General features: G+C 43.7%; 1 pseudogene; it reads right to left on the minus strand.

The window, feature by feature from the left end:
* Positions 1-728: 728 nt before the first annotated feature.
* Positions 729-16,563, minus strand: part of LOC125506868 — a 31,615-nt pseudogene continuing 15,780 nt past the window's right edge.

Here is a 16,563-nt window from a genome sequence, read left to right on the forward strand (position 1 = left end):
AACTACTAGAAGAAGCTCCAGAAGAAGCTGATCCCAAAGTACTTGAGGAATCCCACGGACCTGCTGCCTGTTGCGGTAAAGGTTGAAAGAAATTCTAAATCAGTCCGGGCCATCCGTTTCTAAAGCATTTTTACAGAGTTAAAACACGATTTGATTCATCGTAGCTGGGAATAAGAAGATGTCCTTTTCATGCAAAGGAAATGAAAAATAAAAAGGGTCGGACCTTGCATTCTTATCTCCTTGAGGTGTGTGGAACCATTTATGAGGATGGCAGTGGCAGTCCCACTTGGATAGATTAGCTTGTAGTTGATCATCAGCACCTAAAAGTGTTTAGTTTCACCACCAAATCGTCAATTAAATTGAAGACCGATTGCGACTACGAAATCAATTGTAAATATCTTTCTCATCAAGAACAAAAAAAATGCAGACTAGCTAGGTTCAGTCAGTGACCGCAACCCTGGTGCTACGGTCTTGCGAGCAATGCCAAAGTTTCAGTTATTCTGATAGTACAGCAGCGACCCAGGAAAATCGGGAAGCGCGGCTCAACATGGACACAGAGAGATCAGAGAAGGGCGTTGGAGCATGGAAATGGAATTAAGCCCATAGTTTTAATTTCTTTGTGTCCTTATAAATACAACAAATCAACAAATCATGGTGATACCTAATCGAATTCAACAAATGAACAAATTAATCAAGGGGTGGTTGACCATTGGCCATCTCTCCTTCTTTTATAGCAAAAGACTCAGCTTCTTGGTGGGGAGAGGGCTCTGCACCTCCTCGTCCTCGTCCCACCTCTTCACCCCTACGTTCTTCGGCATCGACAGCAGGTTTAGGTCGAAGTTCCTCAGCACGGCAGAGGATGCCGACACGGAGACGGACACGGACATGGAAATGGAGGTGCCATCCCAGTAGTGGCAGTGCTTGTGCCCTCTGAGCGCCTGCTCGGTCGTGAAGCCCCTGCTCTGACCCATCGCCCGTGGACGCCTGCGCGGCAATGCAGCACTCTCTAGTGGGCACCGGCTTGTGGTGGCTGGACTTGTGCCCGTCGATCGCCTGGTACGATGCAAACTCCTTCCCGCAGACTGCGCAGCTGAACCGCAGCTCCTAAGCCCGGGTAGGGGACGGGTTCCACGCGCTTGCCTGCTGCTCCTTGCTGGTGGCGGCGAGCGCGGTGAGGCAGATGGCGAGGTAGTTGTCCTTGTTGAGCGCCGTCGTGGCGGTGGGAACCAGGGAAAGGGAGAGGGAGAGGTGGGTCTAGTCCGCCACCATCCCGCGGACCGTCACCTGCTCGTGACACGGCGGCATGCGCTCTGCCGCCCGCGAGGCCGCCGTGCCGGACATGGAGTCGGCGCCCGTGAAAGCCCTCAGGGCGAGCAGCTAGAGCTCCTCGATGGCGGCGGCAACTGTGGCGACTGCATTGCGGGGATGAAAACGCCATGAGTCCGGTAACATAGGTCCAAACCGAGTGCATCAGTTCATAAAGAAGACGATCAGTTCGACAAAAATGAGAGCATCAGTTTGTAAGTGCATCTAGTGCCCCTTAGTGATTTTGGTGTATTGAAGACTTATAGGTTAAGGGACTAATGCGTTTGTGAGTGTACACAGGTCTATAAGTCCATGAGGAGTTTGATATTTACAGAGAAAGTCGACCCCTACAAATGAAGTTCTTTGACTGAAGGCTTTGGTATTCTGAAGACTTTCTGAAGACTTTGAAAGTGAAGAAATTGGTGTGACCTTGAAGACTTGGTATTCTTTCGAGGAACATGAAGCGTGAAGACTTTTGTTTTCGTAGTTTCATTTTCTCTTTCTTGAGTCATAGGAAACACCATACTGTTAAAGGGGGTCGAGGAAATACTAAGGAAAAATTTCCATGTGATGCTCAACTCAAAATCCTACACCTACCAATCCCTTCGAGTGAAGCCATTGGAAATCTCATACAGTTCAATCAATTTCTTCAGTGACAGAGACGAAGTTCTTCTGGTCTCTGAGGAATTTGTCCTGACTGAGGAGTTAGGAATTCGCCAGTGCGGATTACCTACACAGTGAGGAACATGATAGCCCTGAGGATTTTGGTACTCAAAATTCCGACCGTTGCTGTGCTATGCACCAGCTGTCCCAAAATATCTATCCACCTAATGGTCATATAATTGAAGGGCATTTATGTCTTATCATGTTGGGCTGCTCCCTAGGCTATAAATAGCCGCCCCCTACAACCACTAGCTGGTTGGCTGCTCCGAGAGAAACTGACACTTGTCATTTGAGAGCAACCCATCCTCCGAGGACTTTGAGAGAAAATCATCAAGTGAGGAAAAACCCAAACCCAAACACCTACAAACCCCAAGTGATTGAGCATCACTGAAGAGATTGATCCTGCGTGGATCCGACGCTTGTTACCTTTGAAGACTGTGCTTCTTCCAGACGGTTAGGCATCATGGTCTAGAGCATCCAAGAGGAATTGTGGATCGCCGAGTGACCAAGTTTGTGAAGGTTCGGAAGTCACATGAAGACTTACCACGAGTGATTGGACGAGGTCTGTGTGACCTTAGTTCAAGGAGAATATGGTGAGGACTGGGTGTCGTGAGCTGCGTGTTCAGGACTGGGTGTCCGGGACTGTGTGTCCTCGAGTTTAAATACTCAGCCGCTCCAACCAGACGTACAACTGAGAGAGCAGTTGGAACTGGTCTACCAAATCATTGTCTTCATCTAGCTTACTGGTTCTATTTCCTCAACTCTTTCATTTCCTCATAACTGTGTTGTGTGCTTGTTCATATCTATGCTTGAAGACTTTGACTAAAGACTTTCTCAATTTCCTCAGTTCAATTTCTTCAGTCTGTTTGTCTTCATCCTGTGTTATCATGTGCTTACACTTCCTATACTTTGTGCCTGTCTTCATTTCATCATGATGACCATGCTTGTATTCTGTCGTGTTTACTCTTGAGTACTTATTCCGCTGCTAGTAGTTCTTCGCTAAGGAATTTCCACACCGGCAAATTCCTCAGTGAAGAATTTCATAAAAATCGCCTATTCACCCCCCTCTAGTCGATATAACGCACTTTCAATTGGTATTAGAGCAAGGTACTCCCTTGTTCTGTGTGATTTTGGTTTAACCGCCTGGAGTTTTAGTTATGTCGACCGCAGGTATGAACAAAGTGACATGCCCCATATTTGACGGTCACGAGTATCCCAAGTGGAAGGCCATGATGAAGAAGCGCCTCATGGCGATGAACATCGAGCTGTGGACCGTCATTGAGAGTGGTCTGACCGATCTATGCAAGATGGCGGACACTGATGATATTCACAAGTACACTCGACTTGACATCATGGCGAAGGATATCATCTGTTCCTGCCTATCCAGAGATGAATTGTGGCGCATTATGCATCTTTGCAATGCGAAGCTTATCTGGGACCGAATCTCTGACGTCTATGAAGGTCATCGAACTTGTCATGATCCCTGGTTTGAGGATTTCAAGGAATCGCTCAAAATGATGACTTTTGAACCCGAACCATCATCTTCTGCACCATGCCTCATGTCAAAAGGTGCCAAAGTAACCGAATGTTCCTCATCCGAGTCTAGTGATGATGAATCTGATGATGATTTTGAACCTAGCTATATAAAGCTTGTTTATATTGCCACTAAACAACAAAAGACCTTAGAAAAGGTTCAAAACATGCTAGACAAAAGTGATGATATGTTGGGTGAAGAAATGGATCGCACTGAAACTTTAACTGAAAATCTTTAGAGACTTCAGTCCAAGCTTGACAAACTTCAAAGTCATCATAACACTCTCTTATCGGATCATGAGAAGCTTTCTTATGAATTTCTTCAAAGAAAGCAAGACCTTGAGAAGGTAAGAGTGAGTTATGAAGATTTTTAGAAGGAGCGCGATTCATTACTTGCTCAACAAATCAGCGCTTCTCAGGAAGAATTTGTTCCTCCATGCTTGAAGTGCATTGAACATGAATCTGCTAATTCTTCACCTGAATGTTCAAATGCTGCTAATGTTTCAAATTCTTCACATGCCTCTGCTATCACTAATTCCTCATCTGAGGACATTGCTAGTATCACTGATGATGCAGGGCTGAAGGAATTGTACATGACAGGCATGTACAAAAGCCTCAAAGGGCATCAGACTCTTTGTGATGTGCTTAAAAAGCAGATCCTCAATAGGAACCCTAGGAAAGAGGGTATTGCCTTTGAGAGGAAACTCAATGCTGATGGTACATATTGGAAGCCTGAGCAGTACCCCAAAACTACATGGGTTGCTACAAAGGGACTTCCAGTTGATCCATCTAACTTATCTGGATTTGCATGTGAATCTCCTCATTCTGATGATGAGTCATTTGACTCCAACTATAAACTGTTCAAAAATCAGAATGGTGAAGTATTTGCTAGATATGTTGGCACTAATTGCAGGAATGGCTCCCCTATGAAGAAAATCTGGGTTCCCAAAAGATGCCTTGAAAATCTTCAGGTGAATGTCATCATGACGCCACCTGTGAAGAATAGGAACCCTAGATCAAATTCTTCATACGGATCCAAGTCCTCATACGGACCAAACTCCTCACATGGATCATATTCCTCATATGGATCAAAGTCCTCATATGAACATCATCATGCTAACCTGTATGTTTCGCAGGGAAGATCTAAGGATTATGGATATGTGCATTATTCTTCAAATCATTATGTCCATAAGTCCTCGAAGAATTTCTCTTCTTACTCTTATGCTTACTCTAACCCATCTTATGTGAAACGAAATGGACTGGCTTCTATGCCATCCTTCTCGTATGGAGCTCGCAGAATGATGAACTCTTTGCCACCCCTTCAGATGTGGGTGGTGAAGAAAAGGAACTAATCTCTTCTGCAGGGTCGGGTCTCCAGACGTATGTAATCGTCTGAAGAATTTGTTGGAGACCTGAGTATGCTTGAAAGGACGCAAGCTATTCATGAAGAAATGAATTTTCATTTCTCACATCCTCATACTGCTTTATCTGTTCTATTATCAGATGAAATTGAGTATATCTTCACAAATTCTTCAAGAAGACAGCCTATGAACTCCTCACTGATAAGAAACCGAATGTAAGTTATTTCAAAGTCTTCGGTGCTAAATGTTGGATTAGAGATCCTCATCACAACTCAAAATTTGCACCGAAAGCACATGAAGGTTTTATGCTTGGTTACGGAAAGGACTCGCACACCTACAGAGTCTTCAACAACGTTCTTCACAAGGTTGTTGGAACTGTAGATGTGCGGTTCGACGAAACTAATGGCTCGCAAAGAGAGCACCTACCTACTATGATAGATGAACTAGCACCTGAGGAAACAATCAAGTTCAAGGCTACTGAGGATGTCATTCCTACTGAAGAATCCGCTGAAGAATTCATTACAGAACATGAAGAATGTCGAGCTAATGCACCTGAAGAAAATGCTGAAGAAAATGGTGCTGAAGAAAACGCTGATCAAATTCTTCAACGGCAACCAACTCATCCTCGTATTGCAAAAGAAGTGCAAGTTGAGAAGATCACCAATGACATCAAAGCGCCAGGTCCTCTCACACGCTCAAAAGCTTCACATTTATCTAACTTTTGTGGGCACTATGCTTTTATCTCTATTACAGAGCCCACTAAGGTAGATGAAGCATTTCTGGAGCCTGAGTGGATTCAGGCCATGCAAGAAGAATTACATCAGTTCGAGCTCAACAATGTCTGGGAACTGGTCAAACGTCCAGATCCTCGCAAGCACAATATCATTGGCACAAAGTGGATCTACCGCAACAAGCAAGATGAAAACGGCCTTGTGGTGAGGAATAAGGCACGGCTCGTAGCTCAAGGCTACACACAGGTTGAAGGAATTGATTTCGATGAAACTTTTGCACCTGTTGCTAGACTTGAGGCTATTCGCATATTACTTGCTTATGCTAACCATCATGATATCACTTTATATCAAATGGATGTGAAAAGTGCATTCCTCAATGGTAAGCTTAAGGAAGAAGTATATGTTGCTCAACCCCCAGGTTTTGAAGATCCAAAGAATCCTGACAAAGTCTTCAGACTCAACAAGGCCCTCTATGGCCTCTTGACGAAAGGCTTCAAACCCGGTTCACTCGACCCTACTCTTTTCACTAAATCTTATGATGGTGAATGTTTGTGTGCCAAATATATGTTGATGATATTATCTTTGGCTGTACTGACCAACATTATAGTGATGAATTTGCCTATATGATGAGTGAAGAATATCAAATGTCTATGATGGGAGAGCTGAAATTCTTCTTAGGTCTTCAAAGTCGTCAACAACGCAATGGCATATTCATATCTCAGGAGAAATACCTCAAGGATGTACTGAGGAAATTTGGCATGCAAGATTGCAAAGGCGTCAAAATTCCTATGCCCACAAATGGCCATCTGTGCACTGATGAAAATGGTATCGACTTTGATCATAAGGTATACCGCTCCATGATTGGCTCTTTATTGTGCTTATCTGCATCTAGGCCAGATATAATGCTTAGTGTTTGCATGTGTGCCCGATTTCAAGCTGCACCGAAGGAATCACACCATAAGGCTATGAAGCATATTCTTCGATATCTAGCTCACACACCAACACTTGGATTATGGTACCCCAAGGGCTCGGCTTTTGATCTCATTGGATATTCTGACTCTGACTATGCTGGTGATCGTGTGGACCGCAAGTCAACATCTGGTACATGTCATTTCCTCGGACGATCTTTGGTCTGTTGGTCCTCGAAGAAATAGAACTGCGTATCACTATCTATCGCTGAAGCTGAGTATATTACCGCTGGTTCTTGCTGTGCTCAATTGCTATGGATGAAGCAAACTCTCAAGGACTACGACGTCAACATGAAGAATGTGCCTCTCTGCTGTGACAATGAGAGTGCCATCAAGATTGCTCACAACCCAGTTCAACACTCGAAGACAAAGCACATTCAGATTCGTCATCATTTTCTTCGTGATCATGTGTTGGAGGGCGACATTTCTATTGAGCATGTGAAGACTGGAGAACAGCTAGCCGATATCTTCACAAAGCCCTTGGATGAGAAGAGATTTAGCAATTTGCGGTGTGAGCTAAATATCCTAGAATCTTCGAATGTTCTTTGAAAAGGACACTCATCCTAACACTTATGCAAAATTGATGACTTAGATGTGCAACACATGAAGAAACATTTTTCTTCAGTCAATGAAGAATAACACTCTTAGTGTGAAGAAATTAATGAAGAATTTGATTCTCAGAACCCTACGATAATTGTACGCGGTGTCTGAGAAAATCATTCTTATATGGTGGGTCACGCCACCACCAAAAGTTGAAATTCCTCAATTGTTCATATTCTTCAACTTTGCATTGTCTTCACTGTTTTCGACGTCTTTGTTCATTGACTATATATATATATGAGTTTATGTCCTCTACAACATTCACTTATTGCTAATTCTTCAAGTTGGTTTTTCTTCTAAGTGAATGTGATCGGACCCTTCCCCTCTATGCTATACTCAACCCAATATGTTCACAAATTCTTCACGTACGTTCTATTTGAAACTCGTTCAAAATCTTCACTGTGTCCTTGACAGCTGAAGAAATTGCGAACGAAACTTTAAAAACTATCTTATCTAAATTTTCGGCTTCGCCGCTCAAACCGTTCCGCATCCCACGATATACTTATCCACTCACCCACGATCTAACACGATCTTCACCTCTCACTACGTGGGTGACACATGTCATGCGAATGAGAAGGGTCAAGGGCACGTTCGTCCAATTTCTTCGGGCGAGCAGTTTTTCACCGTGGCTATAAATACCCCTCCTTCCCTTCCTGACTTCCTTTACTCTGCTCAATCTCTCTCCAGCTCGAGCTTCTCAAACCCTAGCGCCGCTGCTACTTCATCACCGCTGGTGAGGAAGAGCTTCACTGCCTCGACCTCATCGCCGACGTACTCGCGCCGACCGCGGAAATCTTCACTTTGCCGCCGCCGTAGCCGTCTTCCTCCGCCAAGTTAGGGCATGGAAGATCTGCACAGACGAACTTCACATCTCCTCACTCCAGTTCGTCGTGTTCTTCGTGCAGGGTAATTAAAAGTTACTTTTACTTCCCTCGTTGATTCAAATGATTATCTACAAAATCTTCAAAGTTGTTTTTCTTCATATCTACACACACTGAAACACCTCACATATTATCCGTTCTTGATTCGTTTCTCTAAGACATGTTTTTCTTCAAGATTCCTCAAATGTGTGGATTTTTAATCGACACATCTCTGGAACCTAAGACAAAGAATGCTTAGTGAAATTCTTCAAGACTCATCTGGTCAAATTCCTCAAACTTGTTCTTTTTACAAAACCTTCTGAGAACGCATATGACCTCTCCAAATTCCTCGCAACTATACTCTGTTCACAGGTACTCATGTCAGCTGCTGAATCACTAGGTTCTCATCAACTTAACTCATTTGCAGCGTTCCTCGAAGAAAAGTTGCATTCTTCTTCAGAGAATTCGATTGTTCAAATTCATCAACTGAAGAAAATGGCTGATGGTAAAAGGCCATAGAAAGGAGGAAAGAAGCCTGAGGTCATGACTGCCTTTGAAATCCCTGTGGACATATACAAAGACTACTGCACTCCTGATGAGGCCAAGTTTGGAAAAGAGGACAAAAATCAGCGCAAGGTGCGCATACAGAGGATAGAAAGGAGATGGGCAAGAGAATGGAGGGAGTACAGATATGTAACTCCAAAGTACATGAAGAAATTCGCACTCAATCCTCCATGCCCAAGAGCTCCATTGGCACCTGGCCAAATAGCAGATCCCACCAGCCTCAAGCGCGGTGAGGACTATCCTGATGAATGGGCCAAGCGCCAAGCCAAGTTGGCTAAGCAAGCCAGAGAAGCAGTGAGGAAATTCAATGAAGACTCTGCTGCTGCTGCCTCTGCTGAGGCCTCTACTGTCAAGCCGAAGAAGGCTATGTCAAAGAAGCCTGCACGCAAGCCAAGTGCTTCACCAACAGTGCCCTCAATGCCAAGTTCCTCACCAATGCCCTGACAGCCAGAATCCTCAAAGCCCTCACGGCAAATTCCTCATGCTGCTCCTATTCCTCAAAAGTCCTCAGCTCCTCCGCCAAAGTCCTCAGTAGCTCCGACTAAATCCTCAGCACCTGTGCATCTCGCCTCGTGCCAAAGGACTGCAGGTATCTCCATTGCTTCAGGTGTCTTAGCTATTTCCTCAGCTGCACCAAGTTCCTCAGCTGGCCCCTCACTACTGAAGACGAAGGCCACTGCTGGACGAGGTCCTCGCCCAAGTCCTCAAAAGAAGCAAGTCGCTTTCCAAATGCCATCTGATGAAGACGAAGCTGCTGATGATGAACTTGCAGAAATCATCAGAGACAGGCAAGTCAGGGCCGCTAGAGCCAAGGGAACAAATGTGTCACTGCTTTTGGATCCCAAGTTGATCCTCGAGTACATTGATGTATGGCACAAGGACCCCAACACTCCCATGCCTGATTTCAAACTAACTCCTGGTCAAAGTCACATGCTGACGCATTTCATACAAGAAGAGAAATGGAAATTTGAACAGGGGAGGAGAGTGAAGAAAGCGCAGTACAAGAAAGAGCGTTTTCTGAAGCAAAACGTTCTGAAGCTTTCACCTAAAGAACTTGTCACTCTCCAATCAGAAATCAAGAAACTGAGTGATGAATTTGATCGCTATTATGCTGACTAGCTGGGAGCCAAAGTCAGATTTGTGAAGATAACAGAACAGATCACCACAAATGTTGCAGCCCCAACGCAACAGGAAATTCCTCAGGCTGAAGCATCTGCTCAGCCGACTGAAGAACATGCCAGCACCGCTGATGAAAATCAGGCTGCTGAAGAAAATGTGAGTTCCAGGGCTGATGACTGCATTCCAGCCGCTAAAGAAATTGCCAGGGCACCCACTAGTGGTGCGCCTAAAGAAAATGAAGAAATCAGGGCAACTGCATCAGTTGTGCCTGAATAAAATCAACCAGATTCCTCAGCTGCTCCTGCGCCAACTTCAACTCCAATCCTTCCATCTACATCAGATGTGAAGAAGACCAAGGCTGCAGAGCGTGCTGCAGTGAAGAAAAGGAAAGCATTAGCTACTTCAGATTCTTCAGCTGCGAAGAAGATGAAGCCTATGACAAGTTCATTTGCAAATCCCATTGATGCTGTTCCCATCTCCACCAGGCCATCAAATGACCTTGTTCCTTTTGATGAAGAATATGTGATCCCCAGCGGATCTGATGAAGAAACTCCTTCTGCTGCTTCATCAGAGCAGATTGATGAAGATATTGAAGTGGATGCGATCCCTTCAACACCTGTCATCTCCTCGCCCATGCCTCAGTTCACAGTTGAAGAGGCTGGCGTTGAAGAAATGGAAGATGAAGATGTGGATGTTGGCTGCTCCACACCAGTAATGAGTGATGAATTCTGGGAAAGTCAGCATCCAAACTCTCCAATCTTCACACCGCTGCAGCAAATACCTCAGTCACCTGCACCAACTGTTCAAATGGGCTCTGAAGAAACTCACCCCACTGCATCTGTACATGAGGAAATTCCAGCCACTAGCGCTAAAGAAAATGCAGCTGTTGAACAACTAAAGACGCAGACTGCCACTGAGAAGGAACCAGAAATTCCTCAGCCTGAAGAACCTGCAATTGAGGTTCCTGAGGTCGTGATGCAACTCACTGACACTCCTCTGCCGAAGCCAAAGGATCCATTCTCACGCAAGCAGAAGTTCAAGGCTGATGATTTCTTCGGCGAGCACGTATTCTTCGAAGATTACAACCCATATAACTCTGCTCGCATTAGGAAGAGGCATTTCTGGACTGCTAGTCAAGCCAATTTATATTCCTCAGTGCTTTTCAACAAAGAGAAAATCTTCTACCATGAGCACATTCCTCATGTGGATATGGAATCTCTGCCGTGCTTCGCACCAGTCCTCAATGTTCTTCACGACGCTGGACTACTAAACTTTTGCTCTAACATTTGCGATTGGAATGAAGAACTGATTCTTCAATTCTATGCAACGCCGCACATCACAGGCGATGCTGAAGATGTGAATTCATGGGTGCTGGACTGGATGCCTGAAAACACTCACTACACTGCACCAGCCTCTGAATTGCTTCCTGCTCTACCACTCAGTCCTCCCCTTGAAGAAGCTCACTGCATCTACAGTGAACCTGAGCTCACACATCATTACATGCAGGTGCTGATGAAACCTTTGAAGTCAGTTCAAGCACCAAGAACCAAATTCCTCGTGAAGGAATTGCTTTATGTGCCAAGAACTGTCTATCGTATTCTTACGAGGACAATCAGTCCTATCAAAGGCCACGACTCATCTGATGAGGAAATTGTTGGCATCATGAAGAATCTGGTATTCAACATCGTTCATGGCATTCCTGTCAATTATCACGATTTCTTCATGAGGACTATGGCAAATGTTGCACTGTCTCCGTTTGAGCTGAAGCCTTATGCACCTTGGATTATGAGATTCCTCAGGACAAGGTCTTCACTCAACTACAAAGCTGATTTCCAGAATCACATCAGCTACTTGCCTCCAATTGAAGTCCTCAAGCAGACATATTCCTCAGTTGATGGAAAGGGCAAGGCACCAGCTATAATAGATGAAGGCATTCGTCCATTGGATGGTCAATTTCGCAAAGCTGCTTTTATTCCACCAATGATGACTCTGCCAATGCACCGAAGTCCACTCCTCAAGCCACTGCTCCGCGCGTGATGACTGACCGTGAACTTCTGCTTAGCCTTCACCAGAAGGTGGATCGAAATCACAAATGGGTTAAGCGTCAGTTTGGTTCACTTCTTCACAACATGACTGCCACACACAATGAAGTGAAGAAAAACCATTACTACCTCCATCAAGTCTTCGGTCGCACCTGGGCAATCCTGTCACATCTGTATGGTGAAGACGATCTGAAGCAAATGGGTCTCAAAGAAGATTTTGACTGGTCTGCACCTCCACCGAAGAAATTCAAGAAGGTCAAGGTTCCTTCTCTGGTGGCCAGCTCATATTCTTCATCGCGCGACACTGATGAACATGAAGACTTGGACGACACTGCGGCAGGCCCTACTACAACAAACGACCCCAACAACGCTGGCGCTCCTTCATCAACTTCATATTCTTCAGGGGCGTTAGTCCTCATATTCGATCCTTTTGGTCATTTGATGACAAAGGGGAGAATTTTGAGTTAGTCTTCAAGCGGGTCTTTCTATATGGGCGTGTTTTTGTTATGTTACACCTCTCGTTCTTCTGAGACTTTATTGGATCGAGTTGTAAACTTAAACCCGATGGTGCTCTGATACTTTTGATATGTTTTTCTGCATGCTTATTCCTCATATATGCTAATGCACGCATGCTGAATTACATCAGTCACCATATTTCATCATGCATTTCAAATTCTTCATTGTGATATGTCAAATGCGTGTATGAATTACAAGATATAGGGGGAGATCTCCATGATTCAACTCTTCAAGTGTGTATTGCTTCAAAAGCAAATTCCTCACTATGCACATATTTAGGGGGAGTTCTTCTATATCTTGCAATCAAATTCCTCAGTAATAGTACTAACACTTCATATGTTTATCCCCGTTGAAAACTTAACCTATATTGTCATCAATCACCAAAAAGGGGGAGATTGTAAGTGCATCTAGTGCCCCTTAGTGATTTTGGTGTATTGAAGACTTATAGGTTAAGGGACTAATGCGTTTGTGAGTGTACACAGGTCTATAATTCCATGAGGAGTTTGATATTTACAGAGAAAGTCGACCCCTAAAAATGAAGTTCTTCGACTGAAGACTTTGGTATTCTGAAGACTTTCTGAAGACTTTGAAAGTGAAGAAATTGGTGTCACCTTGAAGACTTGGTATTCTTTCGAGGAACATGAAGCGTGGAGACTTTTGTTTTCGTAGTTTCATTTTCTCTTTCTTGAGTCATAGGAAACACCGTACTGTTAAAGGGGGTCGAGAAAATACTAAGGAAAATTTTCCATGTGATGCTCAACTCAAAATCCTACACCTACCAATCCCTTCGAGTGAAGCCATTGGAAATCTCATACAGTTCAGTCAATTTCTTCAGTGACAGAGACGAAGTTCTTCTGGTCTCTGAGGAATTTGTCCTGACTGAGGAGTTAGGAATTCGCCAGTGCGGATTGCCTACACAGTGAGGAACATGATAGGCCTGAGGATTTTGCTACTCAAAATTCCTACCGTTGCTGTGCTATGAGCCAGCTGTCCCAAAATATCTATCCACCTAACGGTCATATCATTTAAGGGCATTTATGTCTTATCATGTCGGGCTGCTCCCTAGGCTATAAATAGCCGCCCCCTACAACCACTAGCTGGTTGGCTGCTCCGAGAGAAACTAACACTTGTCATTTGAGAGCAACCCATCCTCACAGGACTTTGAGAGAAAATCATCAAAAGAGGAAAAACCCAAACCCAAACACCTACAAACCCCAAGTGATTGAGCATCACTGAAGAGATTGATCCTGCGTGGATTCGACGCTTGTTACCTTTTAAGACTGTGCTTCTTCCAGACGGTTAGGCGTCATGGTCTAGAGCATCCAAGAGGAATTGTGGATCGTCGAGTGACCAAGTTTGTGAAGGTTCGGAAGTCACCTGAAGACTTACCACGAGTGATTGGACGAGGTCTATGTGTCCTTAGTTCAAGGAGAATACGGTGAGGACTGGGTGTCCTGAGCTGCATGTTCTGGACTGGGTGTCCGGGACTGTGTGTCCTCGAGTTTAAATACTCAGCCGCTCCAACCAGACGTACAACTAAGACAACAGTTGGAACTGGTCTACCAAATCATTGTCTTCATCAAGCTTACTGGTTCTATTTCCTCCACTCGTTCATTTCCTCATAACTGTGTTGTGTGCTTGTTCATATCTGTGCTTGAAGACTTTGACTGAAGACTTTCTCAATTTCCTCAGTCAATTTCTTCAGTTTGTTTGTCTTCATCCTGTGTTATCCTATGCTTACGCTTCCTATACTCTATGCCTGTCTTCATTTCATCATGATGACCATGCTTGTATTCTGTCATGTTTACTCTTGAGTACTTATTCCTCTGCTAGTAGTTCTTCGCTAAGGAATTTCCTCACCAGCAAATTCCTCAGTGAAGAATTTCATAAAAATCGCCTATTCACCCCCCTCTAGTCGATATAATGCACTTTCACAGTTCAACCCCTCGAATTCATTAGTTCAAGAAGGGTAACAGAATAATAGTAACAAAGTAGCCCAGATACATATATATAGAAAGGGACAATACTACTATCCTTTTTCCACACTTTTTCTTCAAAGTAGCACCATGATCTTCATGATAGAGAGTCTCCTATGTTATCACTTTCATATACTAGTGGGAATTTTCCATTATAGAACTTGGCTTGTATATTCCAATAATGGGCTTCTTCAAAATGCCATAGGTCTTCATGAGCAAGTGAGTTGGATGCACACCCACTTAGTTCTTTTTGTTGAGCTTTCATATACTTATAGCTCTGGTGCATCCGTTGCATGGCAATCCCTACTCACTCACATTGATATCTATTAATGGGCATCTCCATAGCCCGTTGATACGCCTAGTTGATGTGAGACTATCTTCTCCCCTTTTGTCTTCTCCACAACCACCATTCTATTCCACCTATAGTGCTATGTCCATGGCTCACGCTCATGTATTGCGTAAAGATTGAAAAAGTTTGAGAACACCAAAAGTATGAAACAATTGCTTGGCTTGTTATCGGGGTTGTTCATGATTTAAATACTTTGTGTGGTGAAGATGGAGCATAGCCAAACTATATGATTTTGTCGGGATAACTTTCTTTAGACATGTTATTTTGAAGAGACATAATTTCTTAGTTAGTATGCTTGAAGTATTATTATGTCTATGTCAATATTGAACTTTTGTCTTGAATCTTTCGGATCTGAATATTCATACCAAAATTAAGAGAATTACATGGAAATTATGCCAAGTAGCATTCCACATCAAAAATTATGTTTTTATCATTTACCTACTCGAGGATGAGCAGGAATTAAGCTTGGGGATGCTTGATACGTCTCCAACGTATCTATAATTTTTGATTGTTCCATGCTATCTTATATCCTGTTTTGGACATTATTGGGCTTTATTATACACTTTTATATTATTTTTGGGACTAACCTATTAACCGGAGGCCCAGCCCAGAATTGTTGTTTTTTGCCTATTTCAGAGTTCCGCAGAAAAAGAATATCAAACGGAGTCCAAACGGAATGAAACCTTTGGGAACATGATTTTTGGAATGAACATGATCCAGAGGACTTGGACCCTACGTCAAGAAAGCAACTAGGAGGGCACGAGGTAGGGGGGCGCGCCTACCCCCCACCTAGGCGTGCCCTCCACCCTCGTGGGGCCCACGTTGACCCACCGACGTACTTCTTCCTCCTATATATACCTATGTACCCCCAAACTACCACATAGGGAGCCAAAACCCTAATTCCACCACCATAACTTTATGTATCCATGAGATCCCATCTTGGGGCCTTTTTCGGAGCTCCGCCGGAGGGGGCATCGATCATGGAGGGCTTATACATCAACACCATAGCCTCTTCGCTGAAGTGTGAGTAGTTTACTTCATACCTTCGGGTCCATAGTTATTAGCTAGATGGCTTCTTCTCTCTTTTTGGATCTCAATACAAAGTTCTCCCCCTCTCTTGTGGAGATCTATTCGATGTAATCTTCTTTTGCGGTGTGTTTGTTGAGACCGATGAATTGTGGGTTTATGATCAAGTTTATCTATGAACAATATTTGAATCTTCTCTGAATTCTTTTATGTATGATTGGTTATCTTTGCAAGTCTCTTCGAATTATCAGTTTGGTTTGGCCTACTAGATTGATCTTTCTTGCAATGGGAGAAGTGCTTAGCATTGGGTTCAATCTTGCGGTGTCCTTTCCAAGTGAGAGTAGGGGCAGCAAGGCACGTATTGTATTGTTGCCATCGAGGATAACTAGATGGGTTTTATTTCATCTTGCATGAGTTTATCCCTCTACATCATGTCATCTTGCTTAAAGCGTCACTCTGTTGTTTTGAACTTAATACTCTAGATGCATGTTGGATAGCGGTCGATGTGTGGATTAATAGTAGTAGATGCAGGCAGGAGTTGGTCTACTTGTCTCGGACGTGATGTCTATATACATGATCATACCTAGATATTCTCATAACTATGCTCATTTCTGTCAATTGCTCCACAGTAATTTGTTTACCCACCGTAATACTTATGCTCTCGAGAGAAGCCACTAGTGAAACCTATGGCCCCGGGTCTATTTTCCATCATATTAATCTTCTGTCAACAAGCTATTTCATTTTCTATTTATTTTGCTTTCTTTACTTTGCATCTTTATCATAAAAATACCAAAAATATTATATTATCATATCTATTAGATCTCACTTTCGTAAGTGACCGTGAAGGGATTGACAACCCCTTTATTGCGTTGCTTGCGAGGATTTTATTTGTTTGTGTAGGTGTGAGGGACTCATGTGTGGCCTCCTACTGGATTGATAACTTGGTTCTC

Source organism: Triticum urartu, chromosome 5, assembly GCF_003073215.2.
Source record: "Triticum urartu cultivar G1812 chromosome 5, Tu2.1, whole genome shotgun sequence".
Classification (NCBI taxonomy): Eukaryota; Viridiplantae; Streptophyta; class Magnoliopsida; order Poales; family Poaceae; genus Triticum; species Triticum urartu.